Genomic DNA, 21,800 nt, shown 5'->3' on the forward strand with positions numbered 1-21,800 from the left:
TTTCAAAGTCCCCTCTCTCCCACTGGTGCGGACGGAGGTGTGTGAAACACAGTTGCTCAGCCCAGGTCACTGAGGTTCAAGATATCTGTCCCACAAAGTCATTACTCTGTGGGTGATTTCTTTAAAAGTTGTCAACACTAGGCTGTGTCTTCATGATGCCACAGTGACTGCAACAAATTGAGAAGCTACTCTGCTAATAGTCCTGCGTTTGTTTTGAAGGCCTGTGTGTGTGGCAGAGCCAGCGTGAGGTCCAATACTCTGCATAGTCTTCAACAGGTAGTTGTTAAGGGATTGCAGGTAGTTTATGTGCCCCCTTGCCTCCTTCCATTACACTGTGAACTCCTGCCAGGACATTTTGGTAAAACAAAAGAATGGGAGTCTATTACATGTGAGAGCCTGTGCAGTGCGGACTATATCCAATAGGAGCGTGGTCTTCAGTGGCAGACACCGTCTCGTCACGGCGCCTGTTAAAAACCGAGAGGGTCCAGGCTCTGCTCTCGTGGGTACGTGTTTACAAACTTGTCGAAAGGGACAGAGGAAGCAAGGTGCGCACAGGGCTTTGGCTGGTGTGGGGTGACTTCAAAACCTCTGGAAGATGCTCGCAGCCCAATACTATGTGTCTATTCTCATAACACATGAAAGCTGGAAGCCTTCTTACAGAATCCGTACCATTATCCACAGGCAAAAGTGTGATTGATGCGTTCTAAACATGTAAACATCTGTACACTTAAAAAAACAAAACTCCAAACAAGGAGATTCAGCCCTCCCTCAGTATCTCATTTCGTTATTTTAAAGGACTGAGGAAATCTTCCTTTAAGTAACCTAAATCCATCATGCAGCTACTTCTGCTGGTTCCTCAGAAGAGCTGGAACATCTGGTGACCACATCTGTGTTAAAACCCTTCACATACTCTCAAACTATTATTAGATTCAGAAAAAATTTCTTTTTTTAAAAAATAAATTTATTTATTTTTGGCTGGGTTGGGTCTTCGCTGCTGCGCTCGGGCTTTCTCTAGTTGCAGCGAGCGGGGGCTACTCTTCATTGCGGTGCGCGGGCTTCTCATTGCAGTGGCTTCTCTTGTTGCAGAGCACGGGCTCTAGGTGTGTGGGCCTCAGTAGTTGTGGCACGCGGGCTCAGTGGTTGTGGCTCGTGGGCTTTAGAGCGCAGGTTCGGTAGTTGTGGCGCACAGGTTTAGTTGCTCCGCGGCATGTGGGATCTTCCCGGACCAGGGCTCAAACCCGTGTCCCCTGCATTGACAGGCGGATTCTCAACCACTGCGCCACCAGGGAAGCCCCAGAATAAATTTCTTTATCATGTGTAAAATTTCCCATAACATTAGACTCCAGATTAATCATTTATCAAGAGGGATGGCATCAATGATTAAAACATGACGGTGGTTGGGAATAAGCAAAACAGGTTTGTCTAAAATGAATAACACTGTGATGAATTTTTTTGAAAAGCTCTCATGTCTACTAAGTAAAAGAATATTTATATATGGAAGGGCCATTTATCTTCTGTGAAAAATCTCTTGTGCAACCGAATGAAGCAGAAAATAAATAGGTTCAAAAGTCTCCTTTGGAAAAACAACAGGGCCATGTGTTTCCATTTCAAAGATGTTAAGTTTAGGAGCGAGTCAGTTAACTTTGGTCATTTTGAAACACTGAAAATAATTTCCTTTACCATGAGACGACATCATGCAGAAATGCAAAGAGCTAGTACAGGGAACTTTATGAAAGGCGCACTGTTTCCTACTGTGTAAGTCAAAGCAAAGCAGGACCAAGTTATTAGTGTTCTACATTATAAAGAAAACCCAATAATGTGTTTAAACAGCTGCATGAGATCTGGTTACAAGGCTATGTAAGGAAGCAGAACTAACAGTAAATATAACGTTAGTGATGAAACAAATTTGCGCTCTCCCTGTTTCCCATCTTTGAGGGAAATAGAATTAAAAGCAAATCATTACGTCTTGGGAAGTTCTCAGATGTGGAGTTTCACACGTTTACTGTATAGGGAGGACTTGCCGCTGGGCATTTCTGTCATCGTTTGGCTGCTTTCACCCCCTGGAAGTCGCTAGCTTCCACTGCAAAGATTTTAAAGGCTGTTTTGCTGGCAGCCTGGGACGTATCTGTGACCTTACCAAAGTGGAAGTGAAAGCTCTCAGTTTTTCTTCTTTTTTTTTTGCAACAGTAAATCTACCAATTTTACAGTCAGTTGAACAGCAATAGAGGAATTTGTTTAAAGTCTGCCTTCACAAAGAAAATCTGAACTTCAGTGGCTTGAATGCCTGAAGCGGCAGCGTGATAGTTGAAGAGCAGACATGCTTACAACTTGCTCTAGGCCACTGTCACCTGCTTCTCCGCACAGGTGCTGACCCCTCCCTCAGTCAATCTGGGGCATCCTGAGAGGGGAGCAGGAAGCCTGGCCTTTGTGTGCTACAGAGAACGCTTTTCCAAGGACTAGGCCACTGTCACCTGCTTCTCTGCACAGGTGCTGACCCCTCGGTCGATCCGGGGCATCCTGAGAGGGGAGCAGGAAGCCTGGGCCTTTGTGTGCTACAGAGAACGCTTTTCCAAGGACTGGGCCAGTATTCTCCAGCAGTCACAGGAAGCAGAAGAAAGAAAAGGTCAAGGGCCACCACCAGGGTCAGAATAGGTTAAGTTTAGTTAACATCAGAGGTTATAGCTTTTAACAAGAGCTTCAAGAAAACTTACTAGAAGATGCAATTTGTTTCTTCTTTGTCAGCCGTTATTTTTTTTTATCCTATTGATAGTGACAGCTTAACAAAGTTTTTATATGCTAGAGGTTTTCATCCTTTAGAGGATAAAGGACTGTTCCTAAAAAGAGATGCAGGTGGAGAACTTTATAAAGCTTCCATGACTTTCAGATTGGGAGCTTTAAAATAGACTCCCTGCTTGGCTAAGTCAAAAATAATCTGTGAGGGATGTTTAAAAAAATCCCTATTGGAAATGGAGAACTGCTTCAGAAATCAGATGCAGAGGCTCAGATTTCTAGAAGGTTTCTTTGTGTGTATTTTGCTTTCATCCATTCTAGGACAGTTTTCCCAGTTGTTATTCAAAATTACCAGAGAGGCCTCCTCTGAACTTTCCATACATGTATTTCTTTAAATTTAGAGCATCGTACTGAGAAGAACTAGTTGTTTATTGTATTTCTGTGTGAGCAAAAGAGATAGCCACAAATTTCTGTACCTGCCCTCTATGTTCCTGTCATTCTCTTAGTCCACATTTTCTGATCAAGGACTGAAAGGTTCCAGAAATTGGTCCTTCAAGGGAGAGTCATGTAAACTCTAGCTTTTCAATCGGAAACCCATACCTTTCAATAGGTATGATTGCCCAGGGCTGATGTTGAGTGTCCTGTGTCATACGAAGGCATTGTGTATTATTTAGCTGCATTTCTGCCATAGACGAGAGGCTTGACTTTCTTTGAATGAGTTTTATATATTTATTTAGCTGAGGTTTTGTTTTTGTTTCTTGGGCTCGCGCCGTGTGGCATGCAGGATCTTAGTTCCCTGATCAGGAATCGAACCTATGCCCCCTGCACTGGGAGGGCAGAGTCTGAACCACTGGACCGCCCGGGAAGTCCCTAGCTGATGTTTTAAAATGTTCAGCTTGGGTCTCCAGAGCCGTGCTTTCTCTCTGACGCTCAGCAAGATAAACATAACCTACACATCCAAATGCTGTCCTGTAATATGCATTTGACGGCATGACTTTTTCAGGTATAGTGAGGACTCATTTAATTATTATTTGGGAAATAGGATGTTTTGTGTACGAGAATCTTCCAGATACCTAAGCTTACCTCTCAAAAGAACACAAAACTTCTTACCATTTTGAAAGAAAGTATTTTATATAATGTATTACAAACTTTATTGCTTTCTGAAACGTGGTATAATGAATATTGTTTTCAAGAATGGGAGTACCATTATGACTACACATCATCACACAGTGGCATATAAGACAGTCACGCTGTACTCAGTGCACTACACTACGGGGCCCAAACTGTCATGATTTTGAATTTGTGATTCTCCTTTTTATAGATTTTCTTACTCTTCTCTTGCCATTATACTGCCGGCTACCCCTTGTTGCTCTAAGTGCCCACCTAGCTTTAACAGTTCTCCCTGCCTCCTCATGTTCTGCTCAAGGTCAAGTTCAATCTCACCTGGCCTAATGCAGGGGTTACTTAAGGGGACCTGTAGCTCTCCATCCCACCTTATTCCAAATCAGCCCACACACTATGGCCAGGATACGCTTGCTTCAGTAAAGCTCCATTCACACCAGTGCCTTGCTAGAAAAACTGCTGACGATTCTCCACCGCCCGCCTGCTGAATTGGAGTGTGATTTTCCACTCCAGCGTTTATTGTCCTCTGCAATGGATCTATAGCCTGTTGTAGTTGACAAGTCAGTCAATTTGCCTGCTCTGCCCAGGTTCCTTTCTCAGTCTCTGCTCCTGGACACCACCCCTGAGAGGGGAGACTTATAGTCCAAAAGTCCCGCCCTCATGCCCTCTCCCATTCATAGCTGATTGGACCAGGGCAGGAGGCTGACCTACGGGAGACCAGTCTATACACGGTGACAACTTACAAAGTCAAACTGGGAGATCTGTTGGGTGTCAAAGGGCGCCTGGGGCAGAGATACTCTTTCTCCTCTTTCCCAGGTTTTAGCTGAGCACACAGCTACCCAGAATAAAGACAGTATGTGTACCCTCCCTTACAGACAGGTGTGACCATTTGACTACGTTCTGGCCAGTGGAATATATATATATATATATATATATATATATATATATACATATATATATATATATCCCCCATAAGTCCTGGGAAAGTCCTAGTTTATGCCTGTTATCCTGGTATGATTTTTTGTTTTAAATTTTATTCATTTTTGGCTGCATTGGGTCTTTGTTTCAGCATGCGGGCTTTCTCTAGTTGCGGCGAGCGGGGGCTACTCTTGTTGTGGTGCGTGGGCTTCTCATTGTGGTGGCTTCTCTTGTTGTGGAGCACGGGCCCTCGAGCACGTGGGCTTCAGTAGTTGTGGCGCACTTGCTCTAGAGCGCAGGCTCAGTAGTTGTGGCGCATGGGCTTAGTTGCCCCGGGGCATGTGGGATCTTCCCGGACCAGGAATCGAACCCATGTCCCCTGCATTGGCAGGTGGATTCTTAACCACTGAGCCACCAGGGAAGTCCCTGGTGTGATTATTAATAACATCCTCTTTCACCCTCACAAGTGTTCCAGTTTAGATGGCATATGACATGGTCACCCTAAATAAGCAGATATGTTATGTGCAACTTCCAGAAAGTTCTCTCAGGAGGAGAACTGTGCTCTTGTCCCCTTCCTCCTTTCTGCTGGCTCAGAGGTGCACATGACAGCTGGAGCTTTCATGGCCTCCTGGAGCAAGAGGGCTCCCGGTGGCGCTCCGGTCCTGACACTGTGGAACCCCGTGCCTCTGGATTCCTGACTGTGAGAGAGAAACTAACAAGCTTTTATACTGCAGCTAAATGCCACACACACCTGTTGTTCACACGGATGAGTTGGTCTATGGAGAGAAGTAGGACCGGGAACTAGACACGCACAAAGGCCAGACTGCGGGGCCCTGTGAGGAATGGGGTAGGAGCCTTCATTTCTAACCTTCCGACTCCAGTCCCCCTGGAGCACACTGGGATTCGTTTCCTGTCTTCAGACAACTCTTAAGTGGATTTTCTTACGGTAACTGTCTGTTGATTGAACCCAGACATCTTTCCAGCTCTAACCCTCTTCGCCCACCTCTGCTGAGCAGCCAGACGATGACGTGCGCTTCCCCGTGTTTGTACTTTTCTGCCTCTGCCCATGCATGCCCCGCCCTCTGCCTGGACTCCAGACCAAGTGTCCCCTCTGCACGAAGGCTTCCCTTCGTTTCTCCCTTCTTCGGACCCTGTCATTTTACGTGTGCTTATTCTGTGCCATTTATTTTTCTCTGCCTCCTAACATAGTTACCTATATGTTGGCATATCCCGCCCTCTGCAGTGTCAGAGCCTCAGAGGCAGGGGCCTTTGCTCCTTGACTTGTGCAGAGAGGTCAGCCTAGGGCCTGCATGTCTTTAATGCATGTTAGGTATTTGTTGTGGGCTGTGAAACAACCAAGCCTTTTCAAATGGTCTCTGAATAAACTGTAGGAGCTTTGGTGCAGGATTTCATGTCTTCTAGAGGCTTCTCTTTTCCTCTGCTGGCTTGGAGTTGACAGTACTTGATAGGATACCACTAGGTGTTTAATTACAGTTTTAGGACGAACCTTTCTAAACCACTTGGGAAGCTCTCTCTTTTTTTTTTTTTTGCGGTACACGGGCCTCTCACTGCTGTGGCCTCTCCCGTTGCAGAGCACAGGCTCCGGACACGCAGGCTCAGCGGCCGTGACTCATGGGCCCAGCCGCTCTGCGGCATGTGGGATCCTCCCGGACCGGGGCACGAACCCACGTCCCCTGCATCGGCAGGCAGACGCCCCAACCACTGCGCCACCAGGGAAGCCCTATGGTGGGCATCTTTTGTTGAAACAAACTTCATTGCTAAGTAGCATGCCTCCTACTGTAGTAATTTACAGTTGTTGAATGAGAAGCACAGAAAGTCTAAACAATTTATGAAAAAAAATTACAGGGAAGGTTGGTGTCTGTAAAGGAGTTACGACCCGGTCTCTGGATGTCCTTGTGTTAATTACCATACTATGGAGTCTGTAACTGCAATCGACATTCCATATCATCATAAGAATCGTCAAAGGGTTATTCAACGATCACACATGTAGACCATTGGGCTGTCCTTTGCTGCCTCTCAAACAGAAAGTTCACAACAAAGTAGAAGACCCAGTCTAACCGCGTCTTTCATTTTCTGTACGTGATTGATGGATTTTTTGCAACTGACGTGGTCCAACGTTTCGGTATTAATGCTCGCAGTAAAACACAGACATCATACAACGGATCCGTGTGTAATTATAACTGCATCTTTCAATTATCACTGTGAGGATGTGCAACAGAAGAAGAATGGGGGCCCATGAAGAGTATGTGCTGCTCACATTTCTGACGCATCGTTTATAGGCTGTAACGGACGGCCTTTGACAATTTCTAGTGCCCCCTTTCACACTCAAGCGTCATGTCAGGACCCACTGGTATGGGTTAGTCTTTTACACTAATAATAGTTTAAGTCATAAAAGTTGCCACCGATTTTACTTTACTGTTTACAAATTAGAATGGATTTGAAGTTTCTCTTTTTGTAATTGGCATCCAGCTCACTTGCTTTCTTGAGTCTGGGAGAGATTGCTGCTGAGTTACAGGTGGTACAACAAGGGCTGTATTTTACCCCAAACCTGGTTAGACCAGGCCCTCACCTCTCTCTGGACACCCCGAGTGTGGCCAGGGGGCTCACATGGGGGCTTTGTCACACATGTGTGGGGCTGTCCCAAAGAGTGACACTTGCTTTCCCAGGCAAAGGCGCTGGCATGGATAAGAAGACACAACCAGACTGAGAAACACATTCATACTGTGAACGTGACAGAGTCAGAGAAGAAAACACAGGACAGTGGGGATTCCATGTGGCTAGGGGGTCTGGAGAACCCTGTGGCAGGCTGGGCAGACCTGGGGGCAGGTGGCAGGGGAGCTGGTCTGGCTCCTTGGAAACCTCAGAAACATTATGGTCAGTGAAAGAAGCCAGTCACAAAAGAACATGTATTGTTCTTCCATTTATAAGAAATACCCAGGGCTTCCCTGGTGGCACAGTGGTTGAGAGTCCGCCTGCCAATGCAGGGGACACGGGTTCGTGCCCCAGTCTGGGAAGATCCCACATGCCGCAGAGCGGCTGGGCCCGTGAGCCATGGCCACTGAGCCTGCGCGTCTGGAGCCTGTGCTCCACAATGGGAGAGGCCACAACAGTGAGAGGCCTGCGTACCGCAAAAAAAAAAAAAAAAAAGAAATACCCAAAAATGACAGCTATACGGAGACAAAAAGTAGATAGTGGTTGCGTAGAGCAGGGCGTGGCAATGGCGAAGGATTGTAGATAGAAAAGAGGTTTTTGTTTTGTTTTTTAGGGTGATGGAGGTGTTCTAAAATTAGATTGTGGTGACGGTTGCACAACTCTATAAATTTACTAAGACTCATTGAATTGTACACTTAAAATGGGTTGATTGTATAGTATGTAAATTTTCTAGTGTGTATTGATATTATATATCAATAAGGCTACTTGTAAAAAGCCAAAGGAAACATTATTTTAATAATAATTAAAACACTTCTAGGAAAATCTTATTATATAAAAAGATCATCATTTAACCAAATTTCTATTCTTAGTATTGCATCTGTTTTATCTCAATGACCTGTAAAATGCCCATTGGGATGTTAACTATGAAGTGCATTTTTATTTTCCTAAAATTATTATTATGCAAAAAAAGCAGCTTGTATTTATTTCAATTTATGTGGTATTAGATAGGAATAAGTTTATTTTCCCAGTGAGTCAGTATTCCATGGAATTGAGGGTGCTCAGATTTTACACTTTTGCCTTAACAATTACAACATATAGATGTAGTAGAATTTTGATAAAGTTTCTGTTTAAAAACTATCATAATTTGAAAGTATCATTGGGTTACTGCTGACAGAAAATACTTTATCATGTAAAATGAAAATTAAAATACAGCTACATTTTGCATTAGGTCTTGAATCAGTTTCAGAGAGATTTTATAAATTCAGCCTGTGTACAAATAGAATTTCTTTTATAAATTAACCTGTATAAACGGTAATGCTTATTACTCCACAAGAATATAGATTTCTTATTTTTACCAACAACTGTCTAAAATACTCTCATGAAAGGAGACTGCGCTAGAGCTGACCCTTCACATACAAAGTGTCTGAGTGTCTAAGGTGCTCTATAGAAGCTGGACCTGGACATTAGTCCCACAGATTCCACAAGAATTTCTATTCTATCGTTAGACTCTTTAGGGAAAGTCTTGTCTCGCTGGTTGGAGGGTCTCCCTCACGGTGTTCGTGTTGAGTCATTCTCACGTGCCCTAGGACGCCATGCTGAAAGGGAGTCAGGCCCCTGAGAACAGGAGCTCAGTTTGGTGAATTGTGTCTCTAATTCCATGACAGACGACCCCTGGGCTTCCTGAGGGGGGCAGCACACACAACCGCTAGCAAAGCTGCACACGAGCCGTCTGTGCGGGAGGGTCTTTGACCACAGAAAGGATTTGTCAGCCAAGCACCAACAGTCAGAGAAAGGCCCCAGACAAGGGGAGTACGCAGGGGTCAGACAACCCTGGGAAGCAACTTCCCAAAGTCCAGCACCTGGAGTTATTGCCAGACCAGGGGACGCCGTCAGGGTGGCCCTGGACGTGGTGCTGAATTCACTGGCCTTCTAACTTGCAGTTTCAGCTCCTTCTTGGAACTCGTGTACAAATCCGGGTGGGGCGTGAGTGCCAGCAAGCTGGGGGCTCAGCCAGCAAGGAGTGCCAGGCATTTCCCATCCTGCTCTTCCTGGCTGTCCTGGGGTGCTGCCCCCAGGGACCTTGGCTTTTCCTGCCTCCGAGACAAGGGCTGGGTCCAGGGTGTTCTGCGAATCCTTCCCTGACATTCTTTTTCGAGGATGCCTCCTCGCTGGTCTAAGTGAGGGAGGGCTTCTGTGCTGTTTTTGAGAGAGACAATTCTGGGTCAGAAAACTGAGCCTTGACACCCAGGAGTCCTGGTCTGAATTAAGGCCTCCTGCAGGATCCCACCTGGCCCGGGCCTGAGGGCTGAACAGCTTCGGGGCACTGTTACTAATAATGATATAATATATGATACGTGTACACACGTACGTATGTATACAGCTTACCGTGTGCTCTGACACTCTTCTAAGCATGTTACATCTATTGACTCATTTAGTTCTCATAAAAACTCTCTGATTAATTACTATTCTTGTTCTTATATATTCTTTCATAAATAAGGATGCTGAGACAAGAGAGTAACTTGCCCAGGGTCACACAGCTAATTAACAGCAGAGCTGGGATTAGAACCTAGGAGGTCTGTGTCCAGAGTTCATGCTCTTACCTAACGTACTACAAATGAGAGTTAAAATAATATTGTGATATGTTATTTATGCAATAATAGTGGCATTATTATTGGCCTCAATTTGAATAGATACCTAGGTCCTACTTAAAGTGAGTTATAATCCCAGAACTTCCTTCACTTCTCAAAAACACTGTAGGGAGGTGATATTGAAAATCATCTACTAGAGAGGAATATTTATAATTAGTTTATATTTTATTTTCAAAATTCTTTTTTTTTCTTTTTTAAATTAATGAATTTATTTATTTTTGGCTGTGTTGAGTCTTCGTTTCTGTGCGAGGGCTCTCCCTAGTTGTGGCAAGCGGGGGCCACTCTTCATTGCGGTGCGCAGGCCTCTCACTATCGTGGCCTCTCTTGTTGCGGAGCACAGGCTCCAGACGCGCAGGCTCAGTAGTTGTGGCTCACGGGCCTAGTTGCTCTGCGGCATGTGGGATTTTCCCAGACCAGGGCTCGAACCCGTGTCCCCTGCATTAGCAGGCAGATTTTCAATCACTGCGCCACCAGGGAAGCCCCAAAATTCTTTGTTTTCCATGTGGAGGACAGAGCTCCATTGTGAGATATATATTTGCTAACTGCATCTTTTACCATCTATAGTTCCTTGAGCAATTAGCTTTGGCTCTCTGGACCCTTGCTTCTTCATCCTTAGAATGGGATAATATTGTCACAGAAGCACAAGGATCAAACATGATAAATTAAAATATTTTGGAAGCTATAAAGCAATATAGAAAGGTAAGATATTATTCATCTCCTGATCCCAGGTCCCCTCGAAATACTTATTGCTGAGAATTTTCAGACTTCTACGCATAAACTGAAGAGGAGGAAAGCTACACAAACCAGTGCTACTCGAAGTGTGGTCTGCGGACCAGCAGCTCCAGTGGCCCCTGGAAGCTTGTTAGAAACGTCATTTCTCTGTGTGTTCTCAGATCTACTGATCAGTAACTGATTGCAGGTGCGGAGCCCAGCAGCCGTGCTTAACAATCTCTCCAGGTGATTTTGATGCATGTGAAGCTTTGAGCAGCACTGTCGTGGAGGGTTTGCATTCATTCTTCAACAAATACTTATGGATTATCTCTAGAAGGGGCCGGTGGCTCTCCCGGGAGGATAAGACACAGATGCTGTCCTCAAGGAGAGTAGCTCCTTCTTAATGAACCCCTTCTCATCCTTCAAGATGCTGTTCAAGAGCCCCCGGAGGACCCCACGGCCCACGGCACGTAGACTGACTGTGGCCACATTGGCGCCGCCTGCGTCCTCACCAGCGCTCCCACACCTGTCCTCCCACCTGGAGACCTGTCCCTGCGAATTGCTCTTCCCACCCGTCCTGTGTTCTGTGTGGCCTCCGTGCTCCTGTGCCCGCGGGTCTCTCCGTGAAGTCTTCCCCCCTTCAAGGGCCGCTCACGGGAAGCCTCCCCGCCCTCCGTGTGGACGGTCACTGTCCATCCCTCTGCATCTCCTGTGTGCCTCCACCGGGCCTCTCTCGGGTCATAAGGTGAGATGTTTTATGTCTGGTTTTTCCCTAAACTAGAAGTGTACATTTTAAATTTCTAGATCTCCAGAGCTTGATAACATCCGCCGAGGGAAGACAGGAGCGAAGTGAGGGAGAGGGGGCCGGGGGGTCGGGGGGGCGTTTGCCTTTTTTCTTTGTAAGGCGGTCACCTCTATTCACCTGTTGTGCAAATAGGATGATTTTGTCATTGGCGTGAAAGGGACTTTTCAAAGCCCGACTCTTGAAATGACCTGCAAATTTAATCAAATTCAGTAACTATTTCTTTTGCACCTGCTACATAAAAGGCACTGTGGTTGCTGCGCTGAATGATCCTGCCCTCGGGCAGCTCCCAATTCAGCGGAGAGACACAGCACCCAGTGCCCCTGACTAAGCCAGGTGACAGTGCTTTACCAGGGTCACAAGACTCAGAGGGCAGGTCAGGAGAGCAGTGGCCCAGGAGAGGGCAGGGTGATGAAGGGATGGCCCCAAATAGGAGCCGCTCCAAGTCCAGGTGGAGAAGGGTCTCCGCCCAGCCCTCCCTGGAGGGATGGGGAAGTGACCGTCTCCACCGGCAGCCTCATCTGTGTAGGATCCGTTCCCCTGGAGCAGCCTACACAGCACACGTGGGGACCTCCGGCTGCGGTGCAGGTTCAACCCTGCCCCCCCCCAGCCCGTCCTTACCCTCCTGAGGATTGATAATAGTCGTTAACCGAAGTTGAGGTCCACCTCTGTGATTGCTGGACGTAGGGAATCTGGGGCACAGAGCCAGGACAGCGGTGTAAACAGCATCCTTTCAGAACACGGCTTCGAGAGAGCGCGGTTTTGACAGAGGGCTCTTTTCACACGTACCTGCTCTGTAAGTGGCTGCAGTGTCTGCTGCGGTCCCCTGAGACATGGACACGTTCAAATGAGAGGGTGTAATCCCGGCGCTAGAAGGGGAGACGCCTTGCATTTCTCCCCGGGTGGTCTCTACTGCGTCAGAAGGCAAGCCGCCTGGCAAAGTGGGAGAGAGCGTGGGCTTTGCCCGTGGGTGAAACAGGGCTGAGACCCTGACCTTGTCATTTGTGCACTGTCACCTTGGGCAAATTGCTGACCTTCTCTGTTTTCTTACTCCTTTGCAAAACGGGGATCGTGATTTCAGTTTGTAGCTGGAGTGTCTCATGTATATGAAGGGGAGACGCCTTGCATTTCTCCCCGGGTGGTCTCTACTGCGTCAGAAGGCAAGCCGCCTGGCAAAGTGGGAGAGAGCGTGGGCTTTGCCCGTGGGTGAAACAGGGCTGAGACCCTGACCTTGTCATTTGTGCACTGTCACCTTGGGCAAATTGCTGACCTTCTCTGTTTTCTTACTCCTTTGCAAAACGGGGATCGTGATTTCAGTTTGTAGCTGGAGTGTCTCATGTATATGAAGGGGAGACGCCTTGCATTTCTCCCCGGGTGGTCTCTACTGCGTCAGAAGGCAAGCCGCCTGGCAAAGTGGGAGAGAGCGTGGGCTTTGCCCGTGGGTGAAACAGGGCTGAGACCCTGACCTTGTCATTTGTGCACTGTCACCTTGGGCAAATTGCTGACCTTCTCTGTTTTCTTACTCCTTTGCAAAACGGGGATCGTGATTTCAGTTTGTAGCTGGAGTGTCTCATGTATATGAAGGGGAGACGCCTTGCATTTCTCCCCGGGTGGTCTCTACTGCGTCAGAAGGCAAGCCGCCTGGCAAAGTGGGAGAGAGCGTGGGCTTTGCCCGTGGGTGAAACAGGGCTGAGACCCTGACCTTGTCATTTGTGCACTGTCACCTTGGGCAAATTGCTGACCTTCTCTGTTTTCTTACTCCTTTGCAAAACGGGGATCGTGATTTCAGTTTGTAGCTGGAGTGTCTCATGTATATGAAGGGGAGACGCCTTGCATTTCTCCCCGGGTGGTCTCTACTGCGTCAGAAGGCAAGCCGCCTGGCAAAGTGGGAGAGAGCGTGGGCTTTGCCCGTGGGTGAAACAGGGCTGAGACCCTGACCTTGTCATTTGTGCACTGTCACCTTGGGCAAATTGCTGACCTTCTCTGTTTTCTTACTCCTTTGCAAAACGGGGATCGTGATTTCAGTTTGTAGCTGGAGTGTCTCATGTATATGAAGGGGAGACGCCTTGCATTTCTCCCCGGGTGGTCTCTACTGCGTCAGAAGGCAAGCCGCCTGGCAAAGTGGGAGAGAGCGTGGGCTTTGCCCGTGGGTGAAACAGGGCTGAGACCCTGACCTTGTCATTTGTGCACTGTCACCTTGGGCAAATTGCTGACCTTCTCTGTTTTCTTACTCCTTTGCAAAACGGGGATCGTGATTTCAGTTTGTAGCTGGAGTGTCTCATGTATATGAAGGGGAGACGCCTTGCATTTCTCCCCGGGTGGTCTCTACTGCGTCAGAAGGCAAGCCGCCTGGCAAAGTGGGAGAGAGCGTGGGCTTTGCCCGTGGGTGAAACAGGGCTGAGACCCTGACCTTGTCATTTGTGCACTGTCACCTTGGGCAAATTGCTGACCTTCTCTGTTTTCTTACTCCTTTGCAAAACGGGGATCGTGATTTCAGTTTGTAGCTGGAGTGTCTCATGTATATGAAGGGGAGACGCCTTGCATTTCTCCCCGGGTGGTCTCTACTGCGTCAGAAGGCAAGCCGCCTGGCAAAGTGGGAGAGAGCGTGGGCTTTGCCCGTGGGTGAAACAGGGCTGAGACCCTGACCTTGTCATTTGTGCACTGTCACCTTGGGCAAATTGCTGACCTTCTCTGTTTTCTTACTCCTTTGCAAAACGGGGATCGTGATTTCAGTTTGTAGCTGGAGTGTCTCATGTATATGAAGGGGAGACGCCTTGCATTTCTCCCCGGGTGGTCTCTACTGCGTCAGAAGGCAAGCCGCCTGGCAAAGTGGGAGAGAGCGTGGGCTTTGCCCGTGGGTGAAACAGGGCTGAGACCCTGACCTTGTCATTTGTGCACTGTCACCTTGGGCAAATTGCTGACCTTCTCTGTTTTCTTACTCCTTTGCAAAACGGGGATCGTGATTTCAGTTTGTAGCTGGAGTGTCTCATGTATATGAGGTGCAACGATATTATCGCTGCTGCTGCTTTAGGGTTACATGAAGTGCTGTAGGATGGACAGGATCAGGGTTTCCATAAGCTGGTGATGTCACACCACGCCAGCAGGACCGTTAACCTTGAGTCTGCCCGGCGGCAGCCTGGGAGTGAGGGGGCGATGGGTGGGGGACGGTGGCGAGGCTGAGAGGGAGGTGCATTCGCACCTGGGGTCCCTGTCGCTGCCTCTCCCCATCTCAATGCTGTGTTCCCCTGTCATTCTCCTCCACCGTCTTCTCCTCTCTCTACACTTCTACACCCAGAGGGAATTTCAGGTCAGTGTCCTGGGAGGTGGATTTTTGATCATTTGGTCACCTGGAATCCTCCGGATGGCATTCTTAAGCCTCTGCCACCTTCCTAAACATAGGGCTGGTGCCACGGCCCTCTGCTAAGTCCCCTGTTCCTGCTAGAAGTTTGCAGCTGGGAGCCGTGGCTTGGCGTGCAGTGATGGGTTGCCCTTCTGTTTGGAGGTGGGAAGCGGGTGGAAGATTGTCAGGGGGAGGTGTGCAGTGTGGAGGAAACGGGGGAGGCGGGAGGGGCCGGGGCTGGCTGAGAAGATCTAATCATGTTTCCAGAAGCCCTGAGCCTCGTTTGAAATATTGATTCCTCTGGGAGGTCACAGCTCAGCCTTTGGGGTGCTTTCAGAGGGACTATTTATACATTTTGGGTCTCTGTTTCAGAGTTGTCTCCTGGGCTGGGACACTCTAGCTTTGCTGAAGTACTGTTTAAAAAAGAACGCAATAATTACTAACTTCTACTCAGAACAAAAGCTTTCACATAAGCATCTACTTCCACTGCTCTGGGCAGGGGTGGGGGCACGGGAGCTGGAGTCCTCTTCATCTCTAGCTAAAGCAAGTTTCTTGGAATAAATTAAGTAAGGACTTTCATGCCCTCGAAGGGAATGAGCGTCTCAAGGTCGGGCCAGCTGGGACCTGCCGTTTCACTGTGGTTCCTGACTTCCTTAGGAAGGTTAGTTAGTCAGCGAAGTAGGGTGGGTACGGGGATTCTCGGTACTTTCTGTTCAGTTGTGTTGTGAACCTAAAACTGCTCTAAAAATCGTCTATTAAAAAAATCCAACAGTGTGGAGTTCGAGTGAAATTAGCCAAATCAGTGTTTTAATGATGGGTTAGAATCTTCTGTGCTCATTATTTACATGTCTATGTCATATATGTATGACATATGAAGTTCTCAGTCAAAATAATTAATCAACAACAAGAGGAAAGAGTTCAGAAAAGAAGATGAGACACTTGGGTTTAGACGGCAGGCCACCCTACTCTGTGGAATAACACAGACCTGAGTTCAGCTACCGACCCGCCGCCACCAGGATAGGGACCGAGAGAGAGGCATCTGTCTGGATACAGAGAGCTGAGCATCCTGAGTGTGCCTGAAGCACCACGGAGAACTTGAAGGCTGGGCCAGGATTCTTGGCATGGTCTCTGCCTTGTGGCGGAGGGAACTCCAGGGGCCTCCTGGACCACCTTGGACTCACTGGGATTCTCAAGGAAGAGCAGACCTCTCAGGTGAGACCCCTGGGTCCAGGAGCATCAGCACCCCTGGGGGGCTTGTTGGAAATGCAGGGATCCCAGACCTGCAGGATCAGAATCTGTGTGATGTGTGAGACTCTCTGCCGAGGACTCACCTGGAGCAAAGCAGAGCCTGCGGGCATGGGCTGGACCAGCATCCCCGAAGGTGTTCCCTGACCGTCCAGAGCGCCCGTCTCCATGGGGCCTGATGACCAGATGGCGTTAGCCACTGGGCGTCCCTGTGACAGCCGCTCCGTGGGTGCAGGAGGCCCTGGATTTTAACACTGCCCTGTTTACTGGAAGCCACATCATCCTCCTTGAAGTGGCCGCTCTGAGACTTACCCCAGGAGACCGGCTTTGTGGGCACAGAACCCAAGAGCCCAGACAACCTTATCATAAGATACTGAGATTATCAGGTGAAAGGAGCTTTTGATCTTATCCGAAGCAGGCTTGTCTGCATAAACTGCTGCTACTGGAGAGGTCTGCTGCTTTAGATTACGTTTCCTGTGGCCCTGCTTTCGCAGCTCAGAGCTCTGTAAGTGCACTGTGGCTTACGACTACTGTCCTCAAAACCTGCTCGAAAGCAGGGAGCCCCTGTTCACCTGTGCACGTAACTAGGGCCCCTCCCCCAACAGCCTCTAATAGTAATAATACCTCTTATTAGTACTTGCCAAAGACCTCACAGCTAGAAGGGATGGAAGTGGATTTACATCCAAGTCTGACCCCAGAGCTTTCGACCATCATGCTGTAACGCTTCCGTGAACGTGTGCCTGGCGCTCTGCTGGGGTCAGAGCACGTTTGCTCGTGCAGGCGCCCCAAGTCATCCCGTCTCCCCCGTGGGGTGCTTCTTCCCAGGGAGAGGAGGGTGGAGGCATGTTCTGAGGTTCCAGGCACCTCGTGCCTTTGCGACCCTGAACCTCCCCTCCCCTCCATTAGCAGCCCCCCTCCTGACCTTATTCTCGGCCACAGATGCTGCCGTTAACGGGAGCAAACATGTGGAGACAGAGGATGGAGCAGCAGCTGGAAGTCCTCCCGAGAATTCGGTAACCTGGCCCTTGTGCTACTCCCGCAATGAGGAAGGCCTGTGTGATGCTGGAAAGTCACCAGTGATTTGGGGGCATCCATTCCTGGTCTCCCCGGCGCTGTTCTCTGGAGGCTGAACTGGGAGCCCAGCCCGTCTGCAAGCCCCCAGCTCGTGGCACCGGGCTCCATGGAGAGCAGTGCCCTGGGGGGTTACTGGCATTACAAGAGCAGACGCTAGTATCGATACAAACGCACAGGCGACGGCAAAATGACGGCTGCGACTGAAAATGCTGGTATGGAGCTGGCAAGCGTTGGCGGGTGAGGGAGAAACCATGGACTTGTTTTTCTAGATTCAGACACTTCTATCAGATTCAGGGTTGACAAAGGAAGGCTAGTTATGTGGGGCATCTCCTCTGGGATTTCCTCTTCAAATATCAGCTGGTCAGGTTCCTTCTGTGCAAATCATTTTGAGCATTTATCCTGCTTTTCATTAACATAATCTCTCCTGGGCCATCACCCTAGCCGCTCTCCTCTGAAACATTTCACAGGGAAGAAAAGCTCAGAAGGTGTGGGGGAAATACTGCCTCTTTGTGAAGGAGATAGAGTTCTTATTCTGTCTCCTCTGGCTGCTATATATTATTATATGCTACATGCACATCCAAGAAGCTTTATTTTTTCAGTAAAGAACAAAATAAACAGATTTACAGATATAGAGAACAGACCTGTGGTTGCCAAGGGGAAGATGGAGTGGGAGGTTGGGATTAGCAGCTGTAAACTATTGCATGTAGAATGGATAAACAACAAGGTCCTACTGTAGAGCACAGGGAACTATATTCAATATCCTGTAATAATCCATAATGGAAAGGAATATGGGGAAAAAGGGACAAAATAAAGCTGAGATTAACTACTCCTAGGTTAAAAAGCCCCAGAGTCTCAAGGGAGATTTGAATTCTCTCTGCGGCATGCTCTACACGATGCTATGCTCGTTATTCCGGTGCTGGGCCAGATGCTAGATAGCACGTAAAGGTAAATTGTGCAGGAGACGTGCTCACTGCAAAAGACACTTATCACTGAGGACCCGTCTCTTCCAGATGGAGGGTTTGTTCCAGTTGGAGAGGGCTGGAGGGGTGTTTTCCACCACCCCCCCCTCTCCTGGGAGAGCATCTTTTATTTCTCTGCCAGCTCAGGTGGAGGGGCACGAGGGATGGGTACCCCACAGCCCTCTTCTGCTGCCGCCCGCTTCCCCCAAACGCCACCTTTTCACAGTTTGCCACTCGATTTGTATGCACACGTGGGCCACTATTCTGGATTCGGTATGCGGTGCCCATCAACCTGTCTCCGAATCTATCCGTTCTTTGTACCAATACCATCCCAGCACTTGGTAGGCAGACCTGGGACACTCAGTCAACATGCCTTAAATTGAGTTAATTTCATGCTCTGAGGTGGGAAGTAGGGATTTTCTGATTTTGGAGAGCCTTTGTTTTTAAAGTAATGAAAGCGAGGGTACAGAACCACATACCAGATAGAATCTCGGCTATGAACACACACACACACACACACACACACACACACACACACACAGAGCTTGTGCACACATGCAAAAAAAAAACAAAAACCTGCAACTATCACCATAGTGTTAAAAAGGATTATCTCTGGGTAGTTGGAATTTAGTTTCTTTCCCATATTTTTTCAGAATGGCTATGGGAATCTATATTACTTTTGGAATCAGAAAAAAATAAACATTTTATTTCTTCTATAAAAGTACCCTTGACACCGGTTAATTAAGTAATCATCAGGCAACATTTTTAGAGGAATTAATGAATGAAAGCCTCGGAGAAATAGCACCTGAGCTCAGTACCTGAGGTTTGGGAAGAGACACGGTGACAGGGCAGAAGGGAGGGCCATGGCCCTGTAGGGCAGTGTCCCTGATGTCACACCTTTCTTACTGTGTGTTGAGCTAAAGAAACCAGACACGAAAGAGTACACAGTCTATGGTTTAATTTATGTGAAACTCTAAAACATGCAACAATAAGGTATGGTCCTAGAAATCACTAGTGGTTTCTGAGGAGGGGCTGTGAACTGACTGGGAAGAGGTGTAAGGAACTTCCTGAGGTGCTGGAAGGGCTTTTATGTCTTGATTGAGTGGCTTATGGGTTATTTATAGGTAAGCATTTGTTGAAGTTGAACTGTACCTTAAAAAGTTAAAAATGAAATTTTAAAGTGTGTGTTTTACTGTGTGACTATGATACAGCAATTTTAAAAAAGGAAGTAAAATCAATATGAATGGACACCTCTCTCAAAAAGAAAAACAAAAAAAACCCCACCTAATAGACACCCTGACTTGTAATTCACCTGAAAACTGCATCAGTGAATTAGAGGAAAAGCAATGGAAACCATAAGAAGGGATAAAATTTGAATCCAGAATAACCAGCACTTGAATATTAGGACTTTCATGAGGAGAGAGAAAAGAAAAGAAGAAAAAACAATGAAAATATCATTAATTTTTTTCTGAGTGGAAAGGGGCCATTGAGTGCCAAGTAGGAATAATTTTTTGAAAAACCAAACACCTGGATATAGTCTGATGAAATCTCTTAATTCCAAGGTCAAACAGAAAAATTTATAAGACAGAACCCTCCACCCCAAAAACCAATCACCCTCATAGAAAAGAGAATCAGACTTACCTACAAGGTCAAGCGCTAGAAGAGAGTGAAACAATATTCCCAGGGCCCTGAGAGAAAGAACTGTGGGTTCGAATCCGTAGCCACCCAGCTTGGCCTTTCATGGGTGAGGGCAAAAGAGTCACGGTCGGTGGACCACCCACACCTCTCCTGTGCTGACAGCCACACACAGTTATTAAGAGAGTTCTCTTAAAGCTCTTAAAAGTTTAAAAGTTCTCTTCACAAGAAAAAAAATGTAACTATGTCTGCTGACAGATGTTAACTAGATTTACTGTGGTGCTCATTTTGCAATATATACAAACACCAAATCATTACGTTGTACACCTGAAACTAATACGATGGTAACTGTCAATTACGCCTCAGTAAAAAACAAAACAAAACAAAATGCAGAAACTAAATAACCTCCAGGAAGTAAGTGAAAATGCACCAAAATAAATAATCCAGGAAAGAATGAAGGTAAGAAACAGTGTGAAACAATAAAAGCTACAATTGAGGTTAAATTATTATTGATACAATGTTAAGTTCAGTGGATTCTTTTAAGCATTCTTAAAATAGAAGAGGGATAAAGTAAAAGTTAATAATAACATAAACTCAAACATTTAGATGATTTCAACAGAGGTATTTCAACCCAGAGAGGTAGAAAAGAGTAAAAGTGTGCTAAATATTGCACTTTCTGTGAACTTGGAGAAGTTATATACAGATTATTTAATTCTTGACATTCATGAAAAATACACGTTCATATGTGTTTGTTAGAATAGAAATAGGATTTAAAAAGCTTCCAAAAACCGGGTGGGGGGGCGGGGGGCGGTGTGGGTTACAAACTGTGTTCATCCCAACAGATGTACATTCCACCGCAGTCTCTGAGTGCCAGGGGTGGGTAGAGATGTACAAATGAAACAGGGATGGCAGAATGCTGTTCATTGTTGGAGCTGGTCGACAGGGACACGCGGGTCATCGTCTTTATTCTGTTTATTTTATATGTTGAGTTTTTGAAAATTTTAAGTATTTTTTCCTATTTCCTTCATTCCAACTGGGTCTTTAGTTTGCAATTTCCTCTCGCTGAGGCTGGTCTGGGAAAAGAGCCAGGTCAGCAGCCCTTTGCTGCCTCTGGCGCCGTGGAACAGGAGCCTGGTGTTCTAACTGTGGGCGTCTGGGTCACGGGGCAGAGGCCAGGGTGCAGACTCAGCCTCCAACTCACCCTGAACTCTGCCTTTACAATTTGCAACCTGTGGACAACTTGAAGCAGAGATGGTGGCCCCTTCGTGCGCCCGACCCCGAGCCCTGCCAGAGGGGTACTCAGCAAATGTTTGGTGAATGAATAAACGAATCAGTTAACAGGAGAGTTAAGCCAATAAATTATAATTGAAACAGGCTATATAGACTTTTCAAAAAATAAGCATATTGTAGGCAGAACCCAGTTTATAAATGGATTGTACTCCAGAGATTTATTTGTCAGCTGTTTGGATTTCTTGATGAATTTCTCCTGAGTGGTGAAGTTTCTAGATCAGTTACAAAATATGGTGGCCTATAAGTCACAACACGTAACATTGTCTCCATGGAAAAATGCATCTGAGATCCAACTCTGGAAGAGTTTGCTGCAAATGTGCAAATATTCGGTATTTACTGAGAGGCAATGGCCCCAAGCAAGAAGGCAAAAGAGCCTCCTAGAAGCTTCTCCTCTCCCAGACTGGGTAGATGTTCTGTTTCATGCTCCCTGTCCCCCTTGTCACTGGGGGAGCTTCAGAATTTCTATCTGGAACAGGGCTCGGGGGCCTTGTCTAAAACAGTAGTAGTTTATACTTAGATCACAGATGTATTTGGAATTGCTTGCAGAGGGTTGCAGAAGCCCCCTGTCGCACACCTTGGTGCTTTCACTACTCGTATACAGCAGTCATTATTATTGCTTTAAAAATACCTATCTTCCTCAGCAAAATGCCTGC

This window comes from Mesoplodon mirus, assembly GCF_964341445.2.
Source record: "Mesoplodon mirus genome assembly, chromosome: 17".
NCBI lineage: Eukaryota > Metazoa > Chordata > Mammalia > Artiodactyla > Ziphiidae > Mesoplodon > Mesoplodon mirus.